We start from the raw sequence: 14,788 nt of genomic DNA, 5'->3' as shown, positions 1-14,788 counted from the left end.
TGACAACTTCTTTAGTGGGGGAAGGATAAATGGTAGAAACTATGAGGAAATGCCCATACTATACTATGCCCTTCCATACGAGGTGATGTGTTTACGCTTCGTTATCCATCTTCCGAAGTAGGCAGACAATACCGTAACAGACAAGGACGGCGTTATCTGCATCGTAGAGAAGCTTCACTTGAAGAAACGGCAGTGTCCGATGGGACAGTGTGCTGCTGTCGTATAGTAAACGATTTCATAACTGGAGCAATTGCTGGAGTCTGCCAACTCTCCTGTTTCTTTGTTTTTTTTTTTTCGTTCAGAGAAGCAAACAGTGCACACCATCCTCGGCGAAATCCGGTGGATGGAAGACGACTTTCACGTGGAATGCTCGCGCCCAAGCGAGGTCAGCGTCCCATCTCCTTCCCCCATTCACCCCGCTTTCGCCAGCAGCATCCGTGAGCAATCGCGTGGACACCTCTTCTTCGATATGGCAGTCGACCGAGATGACCACTCGTACAGGGCGGTGGGGGGGGAGGGGAAAGGGGGGGGGGGATCCCGCGTGGCGCGGCAATTCCCTGCGTCGTGGTTGGGTCGCGAATCTATCGACGTGAAAGCGTCCTCCCGGCAAGTGCTGCGAGCCCTTCGGATAGGTAGGTGGTGTGGCCCGCTGCTGCCGATGGTGCGCGGCTCCATCGCTCGTCATTCCGTCCGATTGAGGAAGTGGCGCGGCCGGGCACGCCGGTTCAACCCTGCACGCCGTCGAAAAAGATTTCGCGATTCCCTTGAGCCGAAGACGCCGCCGCCGCTGCAGCATCGGTGCTGCTGCTGTTGGTGCGACTGAAACAAAAGAAGAAGCAGAAGGAGAAGCTCGAGAGACGTGCATCGGCGCTTCGCTTGTGTTTTTTCTCATGGCGATGGATTGGAGCGTGAGCAGAGCCGCCCCCTCAGCCGCCGGAGCCCGACTCACAGAGCGCCAGCCCCCCGTGCGGGGCCCGAAAGCAAACAGCCAAGCAAGCAAAGATGGCAGCGCGCCGGGCGTTGCGCTGTGCACCGCCTCGAGAGGAGCACTTGACACGTGGAGCGGCAGTACGTGGCTTCAAGTAGACGTTAAAGGGGTGCTGACATGATGTTCGATTATTCTTTCTTTTTTCGCGTTAGAAGAGTGTCCCAAAGCTCTGAACCGTAGAAAGAACAGTGACAACTTAAGCCTCAGGGCATCGTAACTAACGTAATATGGTACAACCAGTTTCCGTTTCGTTTCACGGGAGGTTACAGTGTCGTGACGTCACGACACGACGGAGTATGTGGTCACGTGGGAGCAGGAGGACGTTGCGACGGTTAGAAACTCGCTCTGGCTCTGGCTCGATACGAGGCGACCGCGCGAGCGCGAGCGATTCACAAAACGTCGCAACGTCCTGCTCCGCTCCCACGTGACCACATACTACGCCGTGATGTCACGACAAAGCATGCTCCCTGGAAACGAAACCGAAACTGGTTGTAGAAAAGCTGTCATGTTAAACGATTTACGGCGCTCTGAGCCTTGTGACTGTTCTTTTTTTTTTTTTTTTCTGCGGTTTAGAGGTCCAGTATTTCATTTAACGCACGAAATGAACAGTGTAAAATATCATGCCAGTAGCCCTTTAGAGATAAACAATAAATCAGTTTAAAGATGATAAACCATTGATTTATTTCACCATTATCGTTCTTATGACGTGAAAATGTGGAAGTTACTGGCCAGAGAGAAGGGAGACCAGGTAACCCTTCGTGTTTATTAATTTTTCCGTTCTAGAGCAGGAAAGGTTCTCTAAACTGACTAGCTTTGATTCATTTTTGCCACGGAGTTTCCTGTTGAACTTACTGGGGGAAACTCCGGCGCTGCGATCGTACAACTACCAGAGGAACGATGGCTAGTACATTTATTTCACTATTCTTCGTGCCTATACACGAGGCTCCAGAGATTAGGCAGTTTTAGAAACCGGGGCTCAAAGTTAGGGGACGCACAATGCACCGGGCGTTATAAACAACGCAAAATGAGTACAAGAGAACGCAGACTGCAAGGCGTAGGGGTTTCGGGTATAAGCAAAGACGCGCTCAGGTGTAAAACATAAGCAAAAAAAATGTCTCTAGTCTTGTGGCTTGTTTATTTCTCCCTTTATCTTTTGATCTAAATTTCCGAGAAAACATACAGTTCTAAACGCATGAAGGTCATAAGTGGCTGAGCACGCGTATAGTTACTGCGAAATGTTCCATTTACAACTCAACATGTCGCTAAAAATGATCAAGTTGCAAAGCCACAAAGTCGTCACACTTGCTTGCACCACCGTGCCCGCACCTTCCGTATAGGCCGCTAGCGTCACATTTTCCCTCCGTAACTTTTGTACAGGAAACTATGGTGCTTTTCTTTTTTCTTTTTGGCGTGCAATGCGAAACTTGTTCGTCGACTAAGAATAACAGGGCCAGGGCAGATGGCAGAATTCATGACGTCATGGGAGTTCATGCGTTGAGTATGCGAGGTGACGTCATCCATCTCGGTGAAGTGACGCTGCAAGTGAATAAGGGCACGCTCACATGGTCGCTCTCCTGGGTGACGTCACACCCCTCTCGGTGAAGTAACAGAGCAAGTGAACTATGTAAACGTTGACATAACCGATCTCATATAAATACATATCTCGTGAATATTTTGGGAAATATCTACAAAGACTCCACAGCTACCTTGGTTCTCCACAAGACAAGCACAAGATACCCATACAGAAAGGGGTCAGGCAAGTAGGCACAATCTTTCCAATGAGTTCTAACTGCAAGCTTGGAAGAAGTATTCAAGCTAATAAATTGGGAAGATCTAGGAGTAAGGAGCAACGGCGAATATCTCAGCAACCTTCGGTATACAGATGACATTGTCCTATTCAGCAACACTGGGGACGAATTCCAACAAATGATTGAAGACCTTAACGGAGAAAGTGCAAGAGTGGGGTTGAACATATGCAGGATACAAAGATAATGCTCAATAGTATAGCAAGAGAACAAGAGTTCAGGATCACTAGTCAGCCTCTAGAGTCTGTGAACGAGTACGTTTACCTAGGCCAATTACTCACAGGGGACCCTGGTCATGAGAAGGAAATTTACAGAAGAATAATAATGGGCTGGAGTGCATACGGCAGACATTGCCACCTCCTGACTGGAAGCTTACCACTATCATTGAAAAGAAAGGTGTACATTCATTCTACCGGTGCTTACATATGGGACAGAAACTTGGAGACTGAAAAAGAAGCTCGACAACAAGTTAAGGACACGCTAATAAACGAATGCTGGGAAGCACAGTTTCAAGACGGGACAAGAGAAAGACACCGACGCATAGGACAAGGCCTAAATCGCGACTGAATTTTATTGTGAATATTTCGCCTACTTAAATACACAGAAGACCAGGAAGTAGGCGAAATATCGCAATAAAATTTTGTTGCGAGTTAGCGCTTGTCATATCCGTCGGTGTCCTTCTCTTGTCCCATCCTGGAACTGCGCTTACCAGTATTGATTTATTAGCATGAACCAACTAGCCGAGCAACGAATTTTGTCAAGGACCATGCAAAGAGCGATGGAACGAAGAATGTTAGGCGTAACTTTAAGAGACAGGAAGAGAGCGGTGTGGATCAGAGAACAAACGGGGATAGCCGATATTCTAATTGACATTAAGAGAAAAAAAATGGATCTGCCATGTGATGCCATGTATTGTAAAATGCCATGTAATGTGTAGGATGGATAACCGGTGGACCATGAGAGTTACAGAATGGGTGCCAGAAGAAGGGAAGCGCAGTCGAGGACGGCAGAAGACTAGGTGGGATGACTAAATTAAGAAATTCGCAGGCGCTATAGCTGGAATCGGTTGGCGCAAGACAGGGGTAATTGGAAATCGCGGGGAGAGGCCTTCGTCCTGAAGTATATATAACATAGGCTGATGATGATGATGATGACGACGACGACGATGATGATAAATACATATCTATTTTTTTTTCGTTTCATTTTGGCAGTTCATGGGCGCATGATTCTCATGGTGCTGAGGCGAAAGATGACCTGAATCACCTGAATATGCCTCTAGCACCATATGCCACTTGAATACAGGTAGAGGAATACTAGCAGGGTGTATGCAGTATGCAGTAACACACGGATCGTGACACGAGCTGAAAACGCCATCGATAAGCACAGCCTGGCCGCCTACGTAGCTTAGGCTATCGTTTCCCTTCACCCCTTCGGTTAATAAATTTGTTACACACCCGCTCGCTAACTGGATCTACAGATGTAAACAAACCAAAGTTTAGGTGTACTGTCCTCCTTCCACTCTATCGTCATTTCATTTCCTTTACTCCAATACCTCTCAGGATCTCTCTGACTGTCGTAGTTCACGTGTCTGTAGACAATGCTAGACAGTTACCGTGCGACTAGAATCAAGTGACCTTGTTGACGTTACTGAGGTGGTGGTGGGGGAGGGGGGGAAGGCGAGCGCGAATATTAGATACATCGAATACGACTCGAATAGTCTTTCTTGGGTGAGCGCGAATAGTCGAAACAATCGAATAACGAATCGAAAATACTGACAAATTCGATACAGTCGTAAAGGCCCAAATTTTAAGTAATTGAAAGCTTCCCAAGAAATGCAGCTAGATTTCCGGCCTCTGGATCAAATCTCCACGTCTGGGTAAGTCGTACCACTATAGAGGAATACGTGCCTGTGGTGGCGAATGGAGTTAGCGATGTGTAAAATTATTTGGGGATCGGAGATTATTTTGCTGAGAAGTGCTAGGTACGTATATATACTCAGGGCCTGTGGGCAGAAAGCGGGTTTGTAGAGAGAAATAATAGTTGATTGATCGATTGATTGATTGATTGATTGATTGATTGATTGATTGATTGATTGATTGATTGATTGATTGATTGATTTTTAGTGGAAATGATCACAATCTTCGTCACCGGCTTAGTAATGCGGCATGAAGCCACAAGAATGACACGAGGAAGAGACGATTCTGATCGCCTGGCTTCTTTTGAGTTCAATCATTTTGACCCGCCGTGGTGGCTTAGTCGTTGCGGTACTAAGCCCAAATCCACGGGATCAAATCCCGGGCGCGGCGGCCGCATTTTGATGAGGGCAAAATGCTAAAAACGCCCATGTCCCATGCACTGGTTGTACATGAAAGAACACTAAGTGATCAAAAATCATCCAGAGACCCCCACTACGGCGTGCCTCATGCTGATATACCGATTTTGGCACGTAAAACTCCTAGAATTTAAGTAATTTTGTTTTCATTCATCGTGCTGTCGCCTGCTGTGATGTAGTTTCAGTGCCGTTACAGTGGACGTTCAGCATAACCGCGAATCGCTTAGGCTGCATGTCTCGCATTCAGAAGGTAATGCGCACTTTTCTTTTCGCACACGCGACATTTCCGGCAAACAATGCATCTAAACGCATTTTTTTCCCTGTCCACTGGACCATTCGTCATTCAGAAATGTACATCGACAGCGCGTGTCAAGCGAAACAAGCCGACTGCAAATACTTAATTAGTAATTGATTGCACGAAAAGGAGCTGGCTGCGTAACATACAGCGGCCGATCAGTCATATCGGCGCCGATATGACTGATCGCAGCCGCTTTATGTTACGCACTCCAGCTCCTTTCCGTGCAATCAATTACTAATTACAAAGAAACTTCGTCGCATAAAGTATAGCGCGAAGGTTTGAAATGAAAAAGAGTTTCGTTCGTCAGAACTATTTGTCATTGGGCAGTATAGCCATCGCTGATATTATGTTAGCTATCGTAATTGTGTGGCGGTTTTCGACATTCACCGCCCTAGCCTATTAAGAACATGCTTTTCTGCAATTATAAGAGTTAGCAGCTAGTGAAGGAACTATACGTACTTGCCTCCTAAGGATATACGTGAATGTCACGCTGACACTCATCAATCACTGACTTTATTTATAAGCCAAAAGCATTGTGAATCTCGCGCTTAACTGTTTTTTTCCGATGACTCTGAAAAAAAAAAAAAACATCGATCTGTATCCGTCCCCCCCCGCCCGCAAAAAGAAAGCTCTTGCTCCAGAATTCTTCTTAAGAGAAAATTCCAGCCAATCGCGATGCTGGACATTGGCAGAAGTTTCCAGCCAATCGTGATGCTGGACATTGGCAGAAGCTTCCAGCCAATCGCGATGCTGGACATGGGCAGAAGTTTCCAACCAATCGCGATGTTGGACATATTGTTGGTGAAAGCGGCCGGCCAGCCAATGGCAAGAAAAGCACTTACGAACGAATGGCTCTGTGAATTCAGCTCCCTGAGGATTACTGATTTGTCCATACTTGAGAGGCGGCAAGGTCGTAGTTCTTGTACGCGAAATCGCCCTGTCGTAGCTTGAACACTCGGATGAATCGACGCGCACTTGGTAAGTGTACATATAGTAAGAGACATATACATTGCGCAGTGCCCAGTCAATCTTTTCAAATACCATAGCTTAATAGCGGCAACGTCTCTAATTGTAATTGTTATGTGCTTGCCGCGGTAGTGCGATGTATATATGGCATTGAGAAAATCGGGGTTCGTTTTCACATTCCCGCTGCTGACTCGCGAATGCAGAAGGTAACTTAAGCGCATAACTTTAAAAATAATACGAAAGGCGCCCAAGAATAGATAAAACGTGAAAAGGCAAATATTCGAGCAAATTGTCATCGCCAACATCGTTACTCAGCAACTTTTCGCTATAAAAGGAGCGTTTTGGGCAGCGAAATGGCGACCTTTCTAAAAAAAAAAAAAAAAAAAGACGACAGAAAGTTTTACCAACACTGATTTAGCTGCTGCTTCACTGAAGGGCTTAGATTTCGATAAATGGAAAACGTAGAACACGTTCTCATAAGCTGTCCTTAGTCTCCGAAGAAAAGATGTTCTTTGAGGTCAATTAATAAAACGCCTCGTCGATAATATTTTCAGTGGAGAAAAGTTGCTTGTGCCATGAAGCAACCGGTCGCTACAGCGACCTGCTCGAAAAGCCTTAACAACATCATTTAATTATAGTGTCATTATATGCATGTAGGAACGTCTCGCGTCTACATCTGTGGATGTATGTTCTTTCTTTATTTTGTACTATTCGATTGGCTTGATTGATTGAGTTGTGGCGACTTGTATTTAATTGGTGAAACTGCAGAACCTGCCATTTTATTGCTGCTTTTCTTTTAATTGATTGTTTCAGCATGTTTTCGAAAAGTAACGTATTCGATCACCTTTATTCACCTACATTATGTCACTTCATATTATCTTTTTGGGCAATAAGAAAACTAGCTCTTCGTGGAGAAACCGGCGCCACAATAGTTGCCAACATCTTCAGTTTAATCGAAAGAAATCTCTCATTCATACGACGGCCCTTTCAGTTAGCCAACCTAATTTTTGCTGTACATACGTAACTATATGTGTCAACGGTCCGTTACCGTCACGTCATGGGGGGCATTTGCCTCGTCAGGCTAAATTTAGTCAGACTTTAGTGAATGGCGCTTCATTTCACGTAAAGAAATATAAATGAAAGGAAATTTAAATTTTTCCAACCGGTGGTGAACGAGTTTCTTTCCCAGCGTCCTGTTCTGAACAGATTAATCGTAGCATGTCTGGGTATACCGTCGGCCGCGGGTAGATCGTGCGACCAGCGAGGTCATTATCGCCGATTCCGCAATGACCCGATAGCCACGGTAAAACGGCGTTCCGCCCCCTTCATTGAGAGCACGACGACGAGCTTCCCGGATCACAGACACGAACTGGTCGTAAGATCCGCGACGAGGACTTGATGCATGGCAGGGCCTGCCTTACAGACACGCGAAAAAGCGGCCGATGTTTTTTTTTTCTTTTTTTTTCCCCCCGTAGTGGTTCCGGCGTGACGTAATTTATCGCGGAATTATGGAGAACGGCAAGTTAAGCCACCATTGATATCGTCACGCAGAGAAGCCACTGTGAACATCACACCGGCTGATTTACACGGCATAATGAGGGAGACAGTAACTGCCAGTGGATGGCCGGTTTTTTATGCGAGTGTGCATGGAGTCGCGATACACCAACCTTACGAGAAAGCGAGAAAAAGAAAAGAACACGCGTTGGCACCGAAGTGGGTTGTCACTATAACGTCTCTTTTCTCACCGTCTTTCACTGTATATATCAAAAAGGGGCGAAACGAGCCCCACAATATAGGAGGGCGCATGAATTGCAACTACCCTTTTGTAAACTACCTCTACCTGCACAACCAATTATGTCAGACAGCTTAATTCCGATGGGCTATAGCGACATCACATATGCGCTCGATGAGGAAGAATGATTCTCTGGTGAGAAGGAGGCGGTAAGATAGGAACCTGGCTCGCGTCGTAGGCCCGGGATTTTTCCCCCTTTCCTTCGAGGCGCATGACGCATAGCGCTGCGGCATCAGCGTTGTGCGCATGCTGCGAGATAATAGTGTTGTCATGCGTTATATAGTTCCCTAGAAAGAAGAAAAAAATTCGGCAGAGACACTTAAAACTCCTTACGGGTGGGAATGCGAAAGCATTATAGTCCCGTTGGTGAAAAGTCTCTTTTCTATTCCTTTTTTTTTTTTCGCGCGTTCCTTGTCTGCGCAAGCTCTCGCCTGCTTTTTAACTGCGCCTCGGTAAAGCGTTTATCAAGGGAAAGGCAGGGCTTTCAGTTTATAGCACCCTCAGACCACTCCGCCATACTGGGGGGTCTATTTTGTAAGCGTCCACCTAGTAGATGTGCCCATTTTGTCTTCTGCTTAAGTGGCTGGGGAACACCTTCCTCTTTCTGTCGCGTACACCAGCCCAGGGACTAGCAGCTTCAGCAGCAGACGAAATGGACATGTCCACTGTGTTGACACTTACAGATTACACCCCCTCCCCCCTGACAACTTCAGCGCCGGACGTTGGCGTAAACACAACAGTGTTTTTTGGCTGTACGTCTGTCCCGGTAAAGCCAAATCAACACGCGCCAAGCGTCTCAACGCGCTCGTTTGCCCGCGAGGAGTTCGTAACAGTCGCAGTAAAAAAGAAATCGCAATAAAAAAAGTTCATAGCTCGAAGGACCGCTCAGCGGCGCCAATTGGACATCAATGCTTTTTTTTAAATTTTATACACTCATGACGTGGCGCCACCTCCTCCACATTGGCTGCGCCGTCACGTGCTCAACGACGCACGCTCTAGGCCACGCCTTCATAGTCAGCCAGGACCCTGGAGCCGCCGTGGCGTCGGGGAAGCGTCCCGCACCCAGGAGGCCCCGGGTTCGATTCCCACCCAGACCGAAATTTACCAAGCTTTCTTTTCAAAGCCATTGATTTACCTTGTTTGCAGGAACCTCCCTGAGAAATCTTGTCGTCAATCCGAGCATCTTAGACGCGTTTTTTACTCCTTGCGCCGTCGGCCATTTTTGGCACCATCGCTCGGCGGCGACACCGACGACTCCGGATTTTCTCTCAATGGAGCATATGACGCTCTCGCATAAAAAAAAAAGGGAAAAAAAATGGGTAGTTTCACACGACGGGCGAAACATTAAAAGCGAAAAAAAAATAATGTCTAGCTATTGAAGTTGGAAACAGTGCGGCAAGACGAAGGACTGACAAGTGTAGCGGTGTGACTATTGTCGCGAAAAGTGTGTAGCGCGGGCCTCTTTGCTTACTTTCGGGGAGTTTTGTGGGCTCCTCGACGCGGGGGCAACCTTTGTACCCCAAATAACCGCGACGGCGCCGCGGTCAGGTACTGACCGCCCGGCCGCCGCGCCTGACGTCACACGTGCACCTGACGCGCCCTCTTCCCCCCGCTCGGCTGTCAAAAGCCGATTAGTTAGGGTCAGAGTGTTTTGTGTACGGAGTGTTGACGCGACCATTTCTTGGCCCCTTGAACTCTGACGCTCATTGGATGATGTCGGCTTGCCTGATTGGTCGGGGTAACGAAGTAACCCATTGGTGGAGAAAAGTGTCTCTTGGATGCTGTGTAAACTTATTTAAGGAGTAGTCCGAGTAGTTTTTTGAGTGAGCAAGTAGACAGCAGCAGACACGGCGCAACTTCACCAGGGGAGACCAGGCCGGTCAGGCAGGCCGACGACGACGGGTATGACATCGTTCCGTTTGTAAATATTTTTATACAGTGTTAACTTAAAGTAAATCTCAAGTGAATAAACTTAGTTATTGAAATGCTACTCTCGTCGTCGTACCTGTGAATTTGGACTTGCCCCTGCCAGAACTCATCCCCATTCTTCTTCCGTCTCCCTGGTGAGTTGATGCGTCAAGTATCTAACGGCTGCGTCACTTCGCTACAAAGTGGTGGAGTGTGCTGGGTACCGAAGTCCACGCTCTAATATCATGTACCGTGGCAACAAACCCGAAGAACCTAGCTCTAACAGCTCGACTATGACCGAACCCCCTACTGTCCTCGCTACCATGTCCACCCCTCAAGCGAAACCTTTCATCGGACCGCCAGTATTTAATGGCACACCAGAAGAGTCAATATCCGAGTGGCTGCTTTGCTACGAATACGTAGCCTCCCTCAACAACTGGGATGAAGGGACGAAAGTAAATTTTTTATATTTGGCATTAGAGGGCAATGCAAAAAAGTGGCACACCACGCAAATTTTAACGGGTGCCCCTAAAACATGGAAAGAGTGGACGACGCTCTTACAAACGTCTTTCACAAGTCGTCACTCAGTTGAGATCGCATATTTGCGGCTCCAAAACCGAACGCAGCTGCCATCAGAATCTCCCGAAGATTATTACTATGACGTTGTGCAGCTGTGCGCCAGAGCCAATCCATCTATGACGGAAGAGGAGCGGATGCGGCACCTCGTGCGCGGATTGCGTCCGGACGTGCTGGAAAAAATTCTTATTGCAAACCCGGACAGCTGCTCTGCTTTCCTCGAAATTTTACGCCGAATTGATCGGGCAGCTTTTTTGATGGTGCGTGCGTCGCAACCAGAAGCGACCGGCACCTATTTCTCTGCCGGCCAGCAGTCGTGCTACCCATTCGCCTCGGCACTTGCCGCCGGAGTGACACCCGCTGGAGCAACAGTGCAGCAACCTCCAACATGTCTCGCCACCTGCGCTGCGGCAGAGCGTCACTGCCCGCTAGAGGTCACCGACACGGACAGGGACTTGAGGGCGATCGCGGACTCTATAGCCTCATTATTTGACCGCCTGAAAGCTATTGAAGAAGGTGTACGTCGTCCTCCAGTGCCCTGGCCAGCGAGAAATACCCGTGACGACGACGAGCAACCACGCTGCCAGCTATGCGACCGCATCGGCCACTTTGCGCCCCAGTGCCGGCAATGGCTCCAGGAAAACGGACCCCAGTGGAAGGAGCAGCGCTCTAACTTTGAGCAGAGCAACTCCGGCTTGCTTTCCCGACTTCCCCATGATTCCGCACCAGCAAGCGAAGAAAATCCATTACCGTTGCTCGTGCTGGATCATGTGGACATCGGCGAAAGGCAGAGAGAGGATTCCTGGATGCAAGAAATAATACAGCACCTAGAGCAGCCGAGTGCGCCCGTTGTCAGAAGAACGAAAAGAACGGCACGAAGCTTTCGATTGATCGACGGTGTGTTGTATAGAAGAGCGAAAGGCTTTCAAGAAGGTCGCATGACACTCGTTGTCCCAGTGTGTTTGAGGTCGGAGGTGTTACGGCACTCTCATGTCGATAGCTCGGCAGGCCACCTCGACGTCAGGCGCACCTGGGGGAAAGTTCGCCGCCGTTACTTCTGGCCCAAGATGTTTGGCCACGTCAACAAGTACGTCCTATCCTGCCCTGACTGTCAGAAACAGCCGCTCGCCCCCAAAAAGCCAGCCAGTATCGCCCCCTTCGTAAGCTCCAAAAATGAGCCTCTACTTCAGGTAGGCCAAGGAACTCAACGCGGAACCCAGAACGCCAAGAAAGTGGCCCACCGAATGGAGCCTCCGCAGATGTTGGTGAACCAAACCGGCAAAAAACGCGACGCTTTTAATGTTGCGCGGTTAGAACCGTGCAACGTCAGACAGTGCTCGGAGGATGACGACGCAGACAGTGAATCTGATAACGAACGTCCAATGAAAAAGAAAATGTGTTGTGTCCCTCGCGTGGTGCATCAATGTAGTTCGCGTGGTGACCGGAGGCATGCCGCGTATGATCGTGTGTGTGAGACGTCGACTAGTGATCGAGGACGACAAGACAAAAACCCGTACGGGACTGAACTTTACTCCAACTGGAGTACATTTAACTGGAGGACATTTCGTATGGAGGCTGAGCCTCGAACTATCACTGCTTACGACACGGACACTGATGTGTATCACAGCGCAAGCGAATAATCTTCCTTGTTAATTTTATTGTGTAGCGCGCGATTGAACTTTGATGTTTCTTGTCTTGTGCATTTTGTTTCCATTTTGTTAAAACTTGTTTGTTGTTTGTTTTGTTTTATGTGATGTTGAATCTTCCTTACGGATACTTCAGCTTTTTATATGAATCCCTAAATGTACGTGTTTTAATTGTACGTGTTAATTTGGTTTTGTAGTATTGCTTTGTAACGAGTGGGACACTCTTTTTCGTAGGGGGGAGGTGTCGCGAAAAGTGTGTAGCGCGGGCCTCTTTGCTTACTTTCGGGGAATTTTGTGGGCTCCTCGACGCGGGGGCAACCTTTGTACCCCAAATAACCGCGACGGCGCCGCGGTCAGGTACTGACCGCCCGGCCGCCGCGCCTGACGTCACACGTGCACCTGACGCGCCCTCTTCCCCCCGCTCGGCTGTCAAAAGCCGATTAGTTAGGGTCAGAGTGTTTTGTGTACGGAGTGTTGACGCGACCATTTCTTGGCCCCTTGAACTCTGACGCTCATTGGATGATGTCGGCTTGCCTGATTGGTCGGGGTAACGAAGTAACCCATTGGTGGAGAAAAGTGTCTCTTGGATGCTGTGTAAACTTATTTAAGGAGTAGTCCGAGTAGTTTTTTGAGTGAGCAAGTAGACAGCAGCAGACACGGCGCAACTTCACCAGGGGAGACCAGGCCGGTCAGGCAGGCCGACGACGACGGGTATGACATCGTTCCGTTTGTAAATATTTTTATACAGTGTTAACTTAAAGTAAATCTCAAGTGAATAAACTTAGTTATTGAAATGCTACTCTCGTCGTCGTACCTGTGAATTTGGACTTGCCCCTGCCAGAACTCATCCCCATTCTTCTTCCGTCTCCCTGGTGAGTTGATGCGTCAAGTATCTAACGGCTGCGTCACTTCGCTACACTATCGCCTCCACAGCCGGCGAAGAAGAGGAACAGGGCTCGCGTTCATGTATAGCACGAGAATATATACAACACACTATAGAGCTCTCGACCTCAGCGTCCACTCCCGAGATCCCGCTGCGCCATGGCTGGCCGGCCTGAATAAATCGTGGCTATGCGGCGGCTACTTCTTCGCTCCGCCTCCCACAACAGAAAGTAGACAACATACGGCGCTGACTAACATCGTTGTCTTTATTGCAGGGCAAATGTATAAAGCGAGAGCAGCCTCCCACGCATGCGCATGCTCATCGTCGGTCATCGGCGCGCACGCACGCACGCACGCGCACACACACACATACACACACACGCGCACGCGCGCACACACACACACACACACACACACACACACACACACACACATACACACACACGCGCACGCGCGCACACGCACACGCACACACGCACACACACACACACACACACACACACACACACACACACACACACACACACACACACACACACACACACACACACTTTCTACGAAATCTGCTTGTCGCCAAGTAAGCCGTGCGCCCCTTCATGCGCCGTTTGGTCTTGCCGGCTCACCGCAGCTTCGCATAGACCCGAGTGTCGGGGTGCGTGAGATCTGCACAATTTTGAAGCGAACGCTCGAAGGCGTATATCTGGCCTCCGTGCAGTAAACGAGTACAGCAAAGGAAAGAAAGCAAGAAAAAAAATGACGAGCCATTCCACCCTGTGAAGGTGAATGACTAGCGAAGCCGTTTAGCACACGACCCAGAGGTGACAAAGAATCTTGAACAACGGTACGAACTCGTTTACCGTGATTTTTATCCACATTCGCGTGGACGATGGGAGCGCCGCCCCGAGGAGCCGGTGGAAACTAGACACGCGTGACGTTTCGACGTCACCGCCAGCACGGGAGAGCGGAAGGAAAGTAGATACGCAACTTTAATACGCAAGCGCTTGGAACGCCGACAGAGAGAGGGCGGCGCGAACGTAGGCATGCCCGACGCGGGTCAAAGTATAGTATTTGTTCTTACCAGCTTAATACTTGATGCAGATTATATTTGGACCCAAGATATTACACTCACTTTTGCAAGATCGCGGAGTTCCTGAAGCCTGCTTCACGTCCGCCGCGGGCCGCAGCCCGGTATTGCACTATCTCCGGAATCGGCGCACGGTTTTTTTGCACACGCAGAAGAAAAATGCGCGGAACCCTGGCCGTAAAAAGCTTCGCGCAAGCAGCCTACACCGCCTGTCGCCCAGGGGGAGCAGACTACGCCGCTCTCAAGACTACTCGTGCTGAAGAACGTCGCCTGCGAGGGGAAGGCTACTCCACAATTGTCAAATGGATTCCTGCACATGAAGAAATCCCTGGAAACGAAAAGGCACACCGGGCCGCGCGCGCTGCAGCTCTATCCGCACCTTTCCCGGACCCATTGTCGTTTCCACTTCCTGGGCCCCTGCCACCTTCGCACACCCGACGTCGCCCCCTATGGATGGGGCCGAGACACGCACAGTGCTACCGCCACAACGTTCTCCAGGATTTGGCCAACG

The 14,788-nt window shown here is 48.9% G+C and overlaps 1 pseudogene; it reads left to right on the top strand.

The window, feature by feature from the left end:
- Positions 1 to 14,233: 14,233 nt before the first annotated feature.
- On the top strand, positions 14,234 to 14,415 carry LOC126527554 (U2 spliceosomal RNA; annotated as a pseudogene).
- Positions 14,416 to 14,788: the final 373 nt, after the last annotated feature.

The sequence above is a fragment of the Dermacentor andersoni genome, chromosome 9 (assembly GCF_023375885.2).
Source record: "Dermacentor andersoni chromosome 9, qqDerAnde1_hic_scaffold, whole genome shotgun sequence".
Taxonomy (NCBI): domain Eukaryota; kingdom Metazoa; phylum Arthropoda; class Arachnida; order Ixodida; family Ixodidae; genus Dermacentor; species Dermacentor andersoni.
The sequence above is the reverse complement of the archived record's forward strand: the minus strand, read 5'-3'. Positions and strand labels throughout refer to the sequence as shown.